Source organism: Vigna unguiculata, chromosome 2, assembly GCF_037176805.1.
Source record: "Vigna unguiculata cultivar grain cowpea cultivar isolate G323 ecotype 2 chromosome 2, ASM3717680v1, whole genome shotgun sequence".
Lineage (NCBI taxonomy): Eukaryota > Viridiplantae > Streptophyta > Magnoliopsida > Fabales > Fabaceae > Vigna > Vigna unguiculata.
In genome coordinates this window covers 27,433,163-27,444,108 of record NC_140793.1, presented here as the reverse complement: position 1 = coordinate 27,444,108, position 10,946 = coordinate 27,433,163, and the positions used below count along the sequence as shown (strand labels likewise).

Below are 10,946 nucleotides of genomic sequence, written 5' to 3'. Positions count from 1 at the left end.
ATTGGTGTTAAAATTTTTAAGTAAAAACACATATAGATACAAACACATGTATATTATATTAAAATGAAATGAGTATGCATGGGTTGTTGCTAAAGGTGGGATGTAGTCATATTATGTGATATGGTCCCGCACAAAATAAATATAACATGGAATTGATGTTAACATTTTTAAATAGAAACACATGTACATACAAACACAAACACATGTACATTACATTAAAATGAAATGCATATGCACATGTTGTTGTTAAAGTAAAATGTAGGCATATTGTGTAATATGGTCCCGTACAAAATATAGATAACATGAGATTGATGTTAAAATTTTTAAATAGAAATACATGTAGATATAAACACATGTATATTATATTAAAATAATATGTGTATGCACGGGACGTCGTTGTTAAAGTAAAATGTAGATATATTGTGTAATATTGTCCCGTATAAAATAATACAACATGAAATTGATGTTAAAATTTTTAAATAAAATCACATGTTGATATAAATACATGTATATTATATTAAAATAAAATTTGTATCCATGCGTCATTGTTAAAGTAAAATGTAAGCATATTATATAATATGGTCTCGTATAAAATAAATACAACATGATGAAGTTGATGTTAAAAATTTTAAATAGAAACACATGTAGATATAAACACATGTATATTAGATTAAAATGAAATACGAATGCACATGTTGTTGCTAAAGTAAGATGTAGGCTTAGTATATAATATTGTCTCGTACAAAATAAATATAACATAAGATTGATGTTAACATTTTTAGATAGAAACAGGAACACATGCAGATTCAAATACATGTATATTACATTAAAATGATTTGCATATGTTAGGGTTGTTGTTAAAGTAAAATGTAAGTATACTGTGTAATATGGTCCCGTATCAAATAAATACAACATAAGATTAATGTTAAAATTTGTAAATGTAGATATATTATGTAATATGGTCCCATACAAAAATAAATAAAACATGAGATTGATGTAAATTTTTTAAATAGAAACAAATGTATATATAAATAATAATAATAATAATAATACTATTAATAATAATAATAATAATAATTTTAATTAAATAATTTAGTTATGTATAATTATAAATATAATATTTAAATACAGAATCAGATAATATTGGATACGTAAATCATTAATTATAAGTTTTTTTAGTTAAATTAATTAATACAAATAATAACAATTATCAGATTAAAAAAATTAATATTTACATATGATATATAATTAATTAATAAAGTGTAATAAAATAATGTTATTATATTATTAAAATTTATAGTTAAATTTTATAATTATATATTAAATTAAAATAAAATATATATGTTCATTGTTATGTAAAACCTAGATATATTGTATTAAGATTGGTGTTGTATAGTTAAATAATATTGTTACATGATTAAAACTTAAAATTAAATTTTTTAGTTATATATTGTATTAAAATGAAACGTGGATACACACGTCATTGTTAAAGTAAAATGTAAATATATTATGTAATATAATCTCGTGCAGAATAAATACAACACAAAAAGTTAATAATAAAATGTTTTACGGATATTTTTATCCTCGGGCGTAAACATGATTTATGAATTTTTTTTTATTTAGTTAAGCTATCAAATAATATTCTTTGGTTTTATTTGTTATTAATATCTTTCATACCCTTATTATTTTTATTAATTAAGTTAAATTCTATTGTTGTTAGTACCTCGATGCAAACTTTGCATAAAAAAATTTCCTTAAAGGTTGTAAGAAGTACATCTTGGGCAGCAAGGAATGAATGATGTTGACCTGCACTATTGGATGGAGAGGAAGATATGCGAGACAATTCTATCTCAATTATGAGTGAAAACAATTTTTCTCTACAAATGGATTTCGGACTAGAGACCGTATTGGAATTTGTGTTTCTAAGGACATGTCTTCATCTATAACAATTATTAAAATTAGTTCTTAATATATTTAGTATGGATCTGGAATTTTATGAGACATTTAACTTTTTTTAGGTTGGATATAATTTAGATACTTAGATTTTAGAATTAATATTATCGTTTCTGTTATCTGTGATATATGACATGTATTATTAGTTTTCTTATTTTTGTTTAAAGAATTATAGAATATAGAGAGTACAACATCGATCAATTAATACAATGAGTATACCCGTACACTTAAAGTAAGTCAAACTCATGCTCACAATTAGATCTTATTTGTTTTGACAATAAAAACTCAAGAAGTCTAAAAATTAGAAAAAAAAAATAAAAAAATCATTATAAAATAACATATGAAACATTGTACTTTTTTCTTAAATCTTTTATCACATTTGTACAAAGATTTATAAAAAAATATATGAGAATATAATAAAACATAAATATAAATATAAAATCTATTTTGTGATACATAAACTCGATTTTATATATTAGAATATCAATTCTACGCGTTACATAATAAATGTTGTATACATTATTATTATTATTATTATTATTATTATATATATATATATATAATAAATATTTAATTTATTGACTTAAATAATAATAATAAAAATACTACGATAATATTAGTAATTACCAATTAAAACTCCATTTATAATTAAAAGAATTTAAAACAATTAATGAAATCACTTAATTGATAATAAATCTTTAGAAACTAATCATATAATTATTAATTACAAATGTATAAGTTTAACAGATTTCAAAATGATGGAATAAAACAAAATCCATTCATAATTAGAACATTAAAAATAATGAATGAAATTAATTGGTCAATTAATAAAAAAAAATTAGAAACAAATCATACAATTATTGATAGTATAAATCCATTCCAATTTGTACATACTTGAGTTAATACATAACCAATGGAATCCTAAGTTGGATACACATTTTATTTTCACATTGTTCTACTCATGGAATTTGGTCATTTTTAATCACTAATTATAGTAATAAAGATGAGAAGGTTACAAAATATATTATAAGCTAATAAAGCTTTGGACAATATTCCTAGTGTCTAGTTTGAGCACCCCAAACTTTGTATCTGCTATGACAATTCAACCAGGTGTTTGAATTGTAATTTATTGCATTGTAATTCTTTGAATTTCTCTTCCATCATCATCATACAAAATTGTTTCTCCTTGTGCATGTTGCTCTTCCAAAGGACTAAAGCTTTTGTATACACTTACTGCACAATGAAAAAGCTAATGAAAAATTTGATTAACAAAAAATTATCTACTCCAAATATTTAAACTACCAAGTCTACTTTAATACTCTAATTTATCGTAGAATGGAAGAAAGAAAGAATAACACAAATTATGAGAGATAACATGATAAATTTTAAAAAACATGATATCATTTGACTAAATCTCTAATATCATTTGCTAAACTTACCTATGTCAAACAAAAGCTTGCAAACAAAAGGCTAGGCTTACCATACCTTCAATTCTTTCACCTTTGGTTGGACATTTCCATATAACTTCGAAATTCAACGACCTTTCCACCAATCAACATAATGGTGTGTTGAGGGTGACCTTTGCTACAATCTAAAATCTATGACATGAATGTCGGTTACTACAACAAAATGAAGTGGTTATCTAAAACTAATACATGATATTTGGTATTATGTTTAGAGTAGAAAAACGTTTTGAAAAAGGATTATATACATAGAATTACATGGTGATATTTGGTATTCTGTGGTGATATTTTTACAATCATATTCATGATTTTCATCCAGTTCTCAAAGTTCCCAATTTTCTATGAATTCATATGAAAGTTCATAGCAACTACACTTCATAAAAGTCAAAAATTAAATAATAAATTAAGCACATATCACTTTGGATACCTTGAGTTATTTGAGAACAAAAAGCAACCTCCTTTATGTTATCAAACTTGTTAGTCATCCTATCAGATAATTATGGGAAGCCCTATGATCAATGCTTTTGCCATTGTACCCGTCCATCCTGAAAATTTCAAACAAACAATGAGCCTAATTGCAAACAATAAGATGTGAAGGAGGATTTAAAATATGAAATTGCTATAACTTGATTTTGTTATGATGCAGCCACATACTTCAATCCATTTGGTCATATGGGTCTGAAATCCTCTAATCTACAAAAGCAAGAAACAATTTCAATGAGTGGCACTCTGTTATGCTCATCTTCATCTTGTAAAAAAACCAAGACAAAAGTATACGAAGATATTAAATGTACCACTCCATAGTAACAGAACCAACAAAATAAGACAACATATGAAGATAACATCTAAAACATACGAAGCTACGAAAAAACCTTCCTCCAAAACGAAGATTATGAAAACCTACCATGAAGATTGGGGTTGACACAAAAGAAGGAAAAAAAGCACCACAAAAATCAGTAATCACTGCAGGAAATCTCATAACAGGGTCTTGAGGTTATATCTCCGCAGACCTAGAAGAAACTCAACTCAAACTTCAAGTCAATAGGATTGAAAGCTAATGCTTGTTTTAGACTATCATACAAAGCAAACAAATAATTCATCAACGACATCCATAGCAAACACAAACCAAAGATTTTTACAACAAAATTTAGCAAACCCCTAAGTATAGAACAAAAACATAAAAATATACCCAACTAACCCGACAATAACATTAGAAAAAAAATACCCAACAAACCTCCGCAGACCCAAAAGAAAGTCGACTCAAGATCTAAGAACAATAAGGATGTCTGGATATATATCACCGAATAAAAAGTAGAAAAATACCCTTTCATGAAGGAGACCTGCAGAGACGAAGTAGAAACAAAGTTCAGTTAAAAAAAATAGAAGAAGAACAACAAGATCTAAGAACAACAAGGATGTTTGGATATATTTCACCAAATAAAAAATAGAAAAATACCCTTTGATGAACGAGACCTACAAAGACGAAATAGAAACAAAGTTCGGTTAAAATAGAACCTTTCACGAAGAAGGAGAAGGATACACAAAGAAGAAGGATGCATGAAGAAGAAGAAGAAGAACATAATAAAAAAAAATTCAAACCTTCGTGAAGAAGAAGAAGATGGACAGAGAAACCATCTTGAACACAAAAAACCTCAAAAAAAAAAAATTAAAGCTTTCATGAAGAAAAAGTAAAAGCAAATCTGAAAATGGCTTTCAAAAAGTAAAAAAAAAAAAGCCAAGAAGGAGAACTAACCTTGAGGCTAAAAGGTGTTGTGCTGGTTCTGTAAAATTGCCTTTTTGTGGAGGAAGAAGAATGAAAATAACTTTTCTTAGAGAAGAAGAAGATCGATTCATGAAGGAAAAGAAGCAACAGTAAGAAAGATACCTTTGTCAAGAAGTAGAAGGATGCATAGAGAAAATAACCACAACTAAATAACCACAACTATGCTTCAGGCAACAGCCAACATTCAAAATACTTGGAGAGGAAGAATACTAATTTATGACTGTCAACGTCAATCACCAATTAATGCAAAAGTTATCACGAGCCAAAACACAAACAAAAAGACCAAAAAGACCTCAATTTTGGACAGATGTCAACGAATGACAATGTTTAATTCAGTAACTTCATTGTACTAACATTTTCTTAGATATATAGTAGATCTTTGATAGAAGTTTTGCTAGTACAAGATTTATTATTTGTTGTAACATTTTTTTAATTATATTTATTAAAAGTGTTACTGTATCTATATTATAGTTATATTTTTTAAAAGTGTTAATATAAATAATATTTACAGTAATATCGTAACATTTTAAAAATATTATCATAGATAAATTAATTTATTATGTAATATTATTTTATAATATGTTATTAACACTATAAGGAAGTTATTAAATATAAACTTATTTGAAAACTAATTTTAACTCATTATTCTCTATGTCATTTGTTACTTTTAATATATTTTTCTAATTACATTTAAAATGTTATACTATCTTCCTAAATTGTCATTCAGATTATTATTAATATTATAGATATATTTTTATTATATATATATATATATATATATATATATATATACATTATTAATATATAATATAATTATAAAATAATAACATTATTATATATATTGTTACAATTACTATTATTATTAATATTATTATTACTACTATAATTATTATTTATTATTATTACAATTTTTATTATTATTATCTTAAACACATGTTATTTCAATTTTTTTAAATATCTATAAATTGTTTAAATTTTAAAAGTAGTAATTAAAAGGAAAAAGTTAAAAAAAACATATATAGGTATAAATGTAACTATAAATAAAATAAATTTTAATCATTGAAATAAAATAAAAAATTATAAGTAATAGTGTGTAAATAATTTTTTTATTGAGTACTTATTTAAATTTGAAAAAATAATTACTAATAAAATTGTAAATAATTATTTCATAATGAATAAATATTTAAATTCAAGAAAATAGTTATTGAAAAATAATTTTTTTCTTATGAATAATTATTTAAATTTAAAAAATAACAATTAAGAGAATAAATTAAAAAAACAAAATAAGACATAAAATTTTATACTCTTTATATTCTTTATATGTAAGTATAGTTATAATAATAATAATAATATTATTATTATTATTAATTGTAATAATAGTAATAATAATATTATTATTACTGTTCTCACTACTATTATTATTATTATTATTATTATTATTATTATTATTATTATTATTATTATTTTATTATTATTATTATCACTATTACTAATGTTATTATTATTATTATTATTATCATTATTATTATTATGATATTACTATTACTACTACTACTATCATTATTATTATTATTATTATTATATTAATATTATAATATTAATGTTATTATTACGGCTACTACTGTATTATTATTATTATTATTATTATTATTATTATTATTATTATTATTATTATTATTATTATTATTATTATTATTATTATTATTATTATTATTATTATTATTATTATTATTATTATTATTATTATTATTATCACTACTATTATCAGCATTATTATATTATTATCACTATTATTATTGTTATCATTATTTTTATTATTATTATTTTTATTTTTATTTCTATTATTATTATTACTATTATTACTATGATTATTATTATTATTACTACTACTATTATTATTAATATTACCATTAGAGGAAAAATATGTTTTTGTTTCTCAAGTTTGACCTAAATTTGGAAATGGTTTGTCAATGTTTTGTCAATGTTATTCAAAATTTTGTCAATGTTTTATTCCTATACTTTCAAAATCATTGTTTTTAATTTTAATTTTTGGACGACATTAAAAATAACAAAGGGTGTGTCAGTTGTTATTTTATTTTTTTTACAAAAAAAAAAAAGACTAGGCCGACGCTTTTTTTCACGAACATTGGGAAATAAATGCTTTTAATTTGTGAAGTTTAAATTTAATTTGAAAATGATTCATGATGAAACTTGGTGAGTGTTTGGTCATTACACATGCAAAATCATTGTTAAAATATAACAATAATACTATTATTAATAATAATAACATTACATAATTATTAATAATATTATTATCAATTATTAATAATAATTCATAATATGAATATATCAATAATGCTATTAATAATTATATTGATAATAATAATAATAATTATTATTATTATTACATAATCTTATTATTACTAATACTAAAAAAACATTAATAGGAAATAATAAGAATAATATATTATTTTTATCATTATTAATATATATAATAATAATTATTATATATTATTAATATTAAATAACAATAATATTAATTATTATATATTATTAATAATAATATTAATTATAAATAATTATTAATTATTATTATTGATATATTAATATTATTAATTATTATTTATATTATTATTATTATTACTGATATATTATTATTATTATATAATTATTATTAATATTAATATTAATAATAGTTATTATATTATTATTTCTTTTAATATTATTAATAATTATATAATAATACTATTAATAATTATATATTATTATTGTTATATAATAATAATATTATAATTAGTATATTATTAGTATTAATATTATTATTATTATTATTTAATTATTATTCAATATGTAGGGACTAAACAATAATCAAGTTTTATTCAGAGATTATTTCTAAATTAAATTCAAATTTTAGGGATTAAAAACATTTCTTTTTTAATTCGTGAAAAATGTCGGCTTGGTGAACGCTAACTTTTTTTATAAAAAAAATTAAATAACATGTGACAAGTCATTTGTTATTTTTAATACCGTCTAACAATAGGGATTAAGAATAATGATTTTGAAAGTACATTGCCAAACAGTGACCAAGTATGGAATTACCATACCGTTATCGTCACGGTTACGATTACCTTTACCATTACCGTTATCATTACGGTTACCGTTACTTTTACCGTTACTGTTTTTGTTACCGTTTTCGTTACCATTACCGTTACCATTATTGTTACTGTTACCGTTACCATTACCATTACTGTTACCGTTACTATTTCCGTTACCGTTTTCGTTACCGTTAGTGTTACCGTTAACATTACCCTTACCATTTTTGTTACCGTTACCGTTACCATTACCCTTACCGTTCCCGTTTCCATTATCATTACCGTTACAGTTACCGTTATCGTTATTGTTACCGTTACCTTTATCATTACCGTTTTCGTTATCGTTACTGTTATCGTTACCGTTACCATTACCGTTTCTATTACCGTTACAGTTAACGTTATTGTTAACGTTACCGTTACCTTATCGTTACCATTTTTGTTACCATTACAGTTAACGTTATCGTTACCGTTATTATTACCATTTCTGTTATTGTTTGTTGTTTGCATTACCGTTACTGTTACCATTACCGTTATCGTTACCATTATTGTTACCATTAGCGTTACCTTTATCGTTTCCTTTTCTGTTACCATTACTGTTACCGTTTCTATTTTCGTTCCATTATTATTTTCGTTACTGTTATCATTACCGTTTGTTGTTTGCGGTTATCATTACCGTTATCGTTTCCTATCATTACACGATTCTTTACAAATGCTTTTTGAAGCATTTGCCACAATAAAAAATAAATTTGTATCAAATTCGAACTAGTAATTAATCCCAACATTGAAATAGATAAGCAAAAAATCTCAAAAATCCTTGATCATGAGACATATAATTATCACTATAAATAAACGAAAATGCCAACCGTAGTAATTAATATTGACATAATAGAAGTAAGTGAATCGATCAAGTACAAAAATCCTAAAAAAATATCATTATTTATGGTCCAAGACCATACATATTGAAAAAACAAACTATTTTTGATTTGATGAATAAACAAATCAAGCGAAAAAAATCATAATTATAGTTAACAATAAAATACTAGGAAAAGCCCAAGTACGCCAAATATTTTCGTTGCCGTAAAAAAAAGTAGAAGTCTCACTCCTATTAACATCGGAACTGGGAATGGAATAAAAGGTATGATCCATGAATATTGATGTGTATATTCCATACAATAAGAAAAAAAAATTAGGATTCTAATGAATTTGATTTCTTAGGTTTTTCTTTTATTTTTTTTAAGTAAAGGAATGATTTCGATTAATAACAAAGAAAGATAGAATTTAATAAAATAGAATAATCAATTATTCATTATTCTGACTCTTTGGACAATATTTTTTGAACATTGGTTTAGTTCATTAAATTTACTATTACTATTACTTACTATTACTTACTATTACTATTATTATTATTATTATTATTATTATTATTATTATTATTATTATCATTATTAGGGTTAAATATGTTTTTGATCCCTTAATTTTCAGTAAATTTTGGAATTAGTCCATTTCAAAACATTAGACTAATTTAGTCTTTCATCCTTCGAATACATGGATTTAGTTCTTTTAATCAAATTTTGTTATATTTATTTGATGTTTCATATGCATTTCAGAATTATATCTGAGTTGTTTATACTGTTTGACACATTTTTTTCTTTAATATTAAGTCAAATACTATTATGAAACGTACTTGAAATGTCAAATAAACTAAACAAAATTTGATTAAAAAGATTAAATCCATATATTTCGAAAGGACTAAATTGGTCCAAAGTTTCGAAATGAACTAATTTCAAAATTCACTGAAAGTTAAGAAACCAAAAACGTATTTAACCCTTATTATTATTATTATTATTATTATTATTATTATTATTATTATTATTATTATTATTATTATTATTATTATTATTATTATTCACACACAGTAACAGTTCTAAATTGATAGTGCAAGTTATTTCAAGAAACTTGATCCTTCCCACGCATAATTTTACAATTGTCCTCACAAACTTCCCTCCATGCAATATTCCTGTCAACTATTAACAAAATTCCTCTATACAATATTCCTGTCAACTATTAAAAAACTTAAATAAATAGTTTCTAACTGAGCCAACTAATTTCTTCATGTGACACTTGAAATAGAAGATTGTTTTGTTCTATCAGAATTCCACTTGAACAACAACAAAAAAAACCTCTTACTAAAAGCACATCACATGTGATCCTAATGATCTCCCACTTTAGATTCCAAAATGAAGCTCAAAGCAGGCAGAACTGAAAAATAACGTCACTCAATCGCCTAGGTGCTTGTTTTGTGTGCCATAAAAATCACTTTTGTGTCAAAAACAAATTCTAAGACTACTTGATGTGTTTGGCTACTCTGGCTTCCAAAATAATTGACTCTACGTAATATATTGATTCAGTGAGAAGTGAATTGTTATTGATTCTACTACATCGTGCTTAAAAATGGTGCGTGACCCATAAAGTTTTCAAAACATGCATTTAAAAGTGACTCTACTTCATCATTCACACAAAATCCATTCTTATAAACTGGTATTAAATGCTCACTCTCAGCCAGATACAAATCTAAAATTTCAATATCAATTAAATTAAAATCTAACCTAAGCAGATTCTCGAATCAGTCAGATAACAAACTAAAAACATTAAAGC

At 23.4% G+C, this 10,946-nt stretch overlaps 1 long non-coding RNA gene across 1 annotated transcript; it reads right to left on the bottom strand.

The window, feature by feature from the left end:
* Positions 1–2,857: 2,857 nt before the first annotated feature.
* On the bottom strand, positions 2,858–4,885 carry LOC146888486 (uncharacterized). Its single transcript, XR_014986687.1, has 6 exons — positions 4,873–4,885; positions 4,321–4,756; positions 4,071–4,109; positions 3,844–3,961; positions 3,439–3,551; positions 2,858–3,186 (listed from the first exon to the last, which is right to left on the bottom strand). It is a non-coding gene; the product is annotated as an uncharacterized LOC146888486 (long non-coding RNA).
* Positions 4,886–10,946: the final 6,061 nt, after the last annotated feature.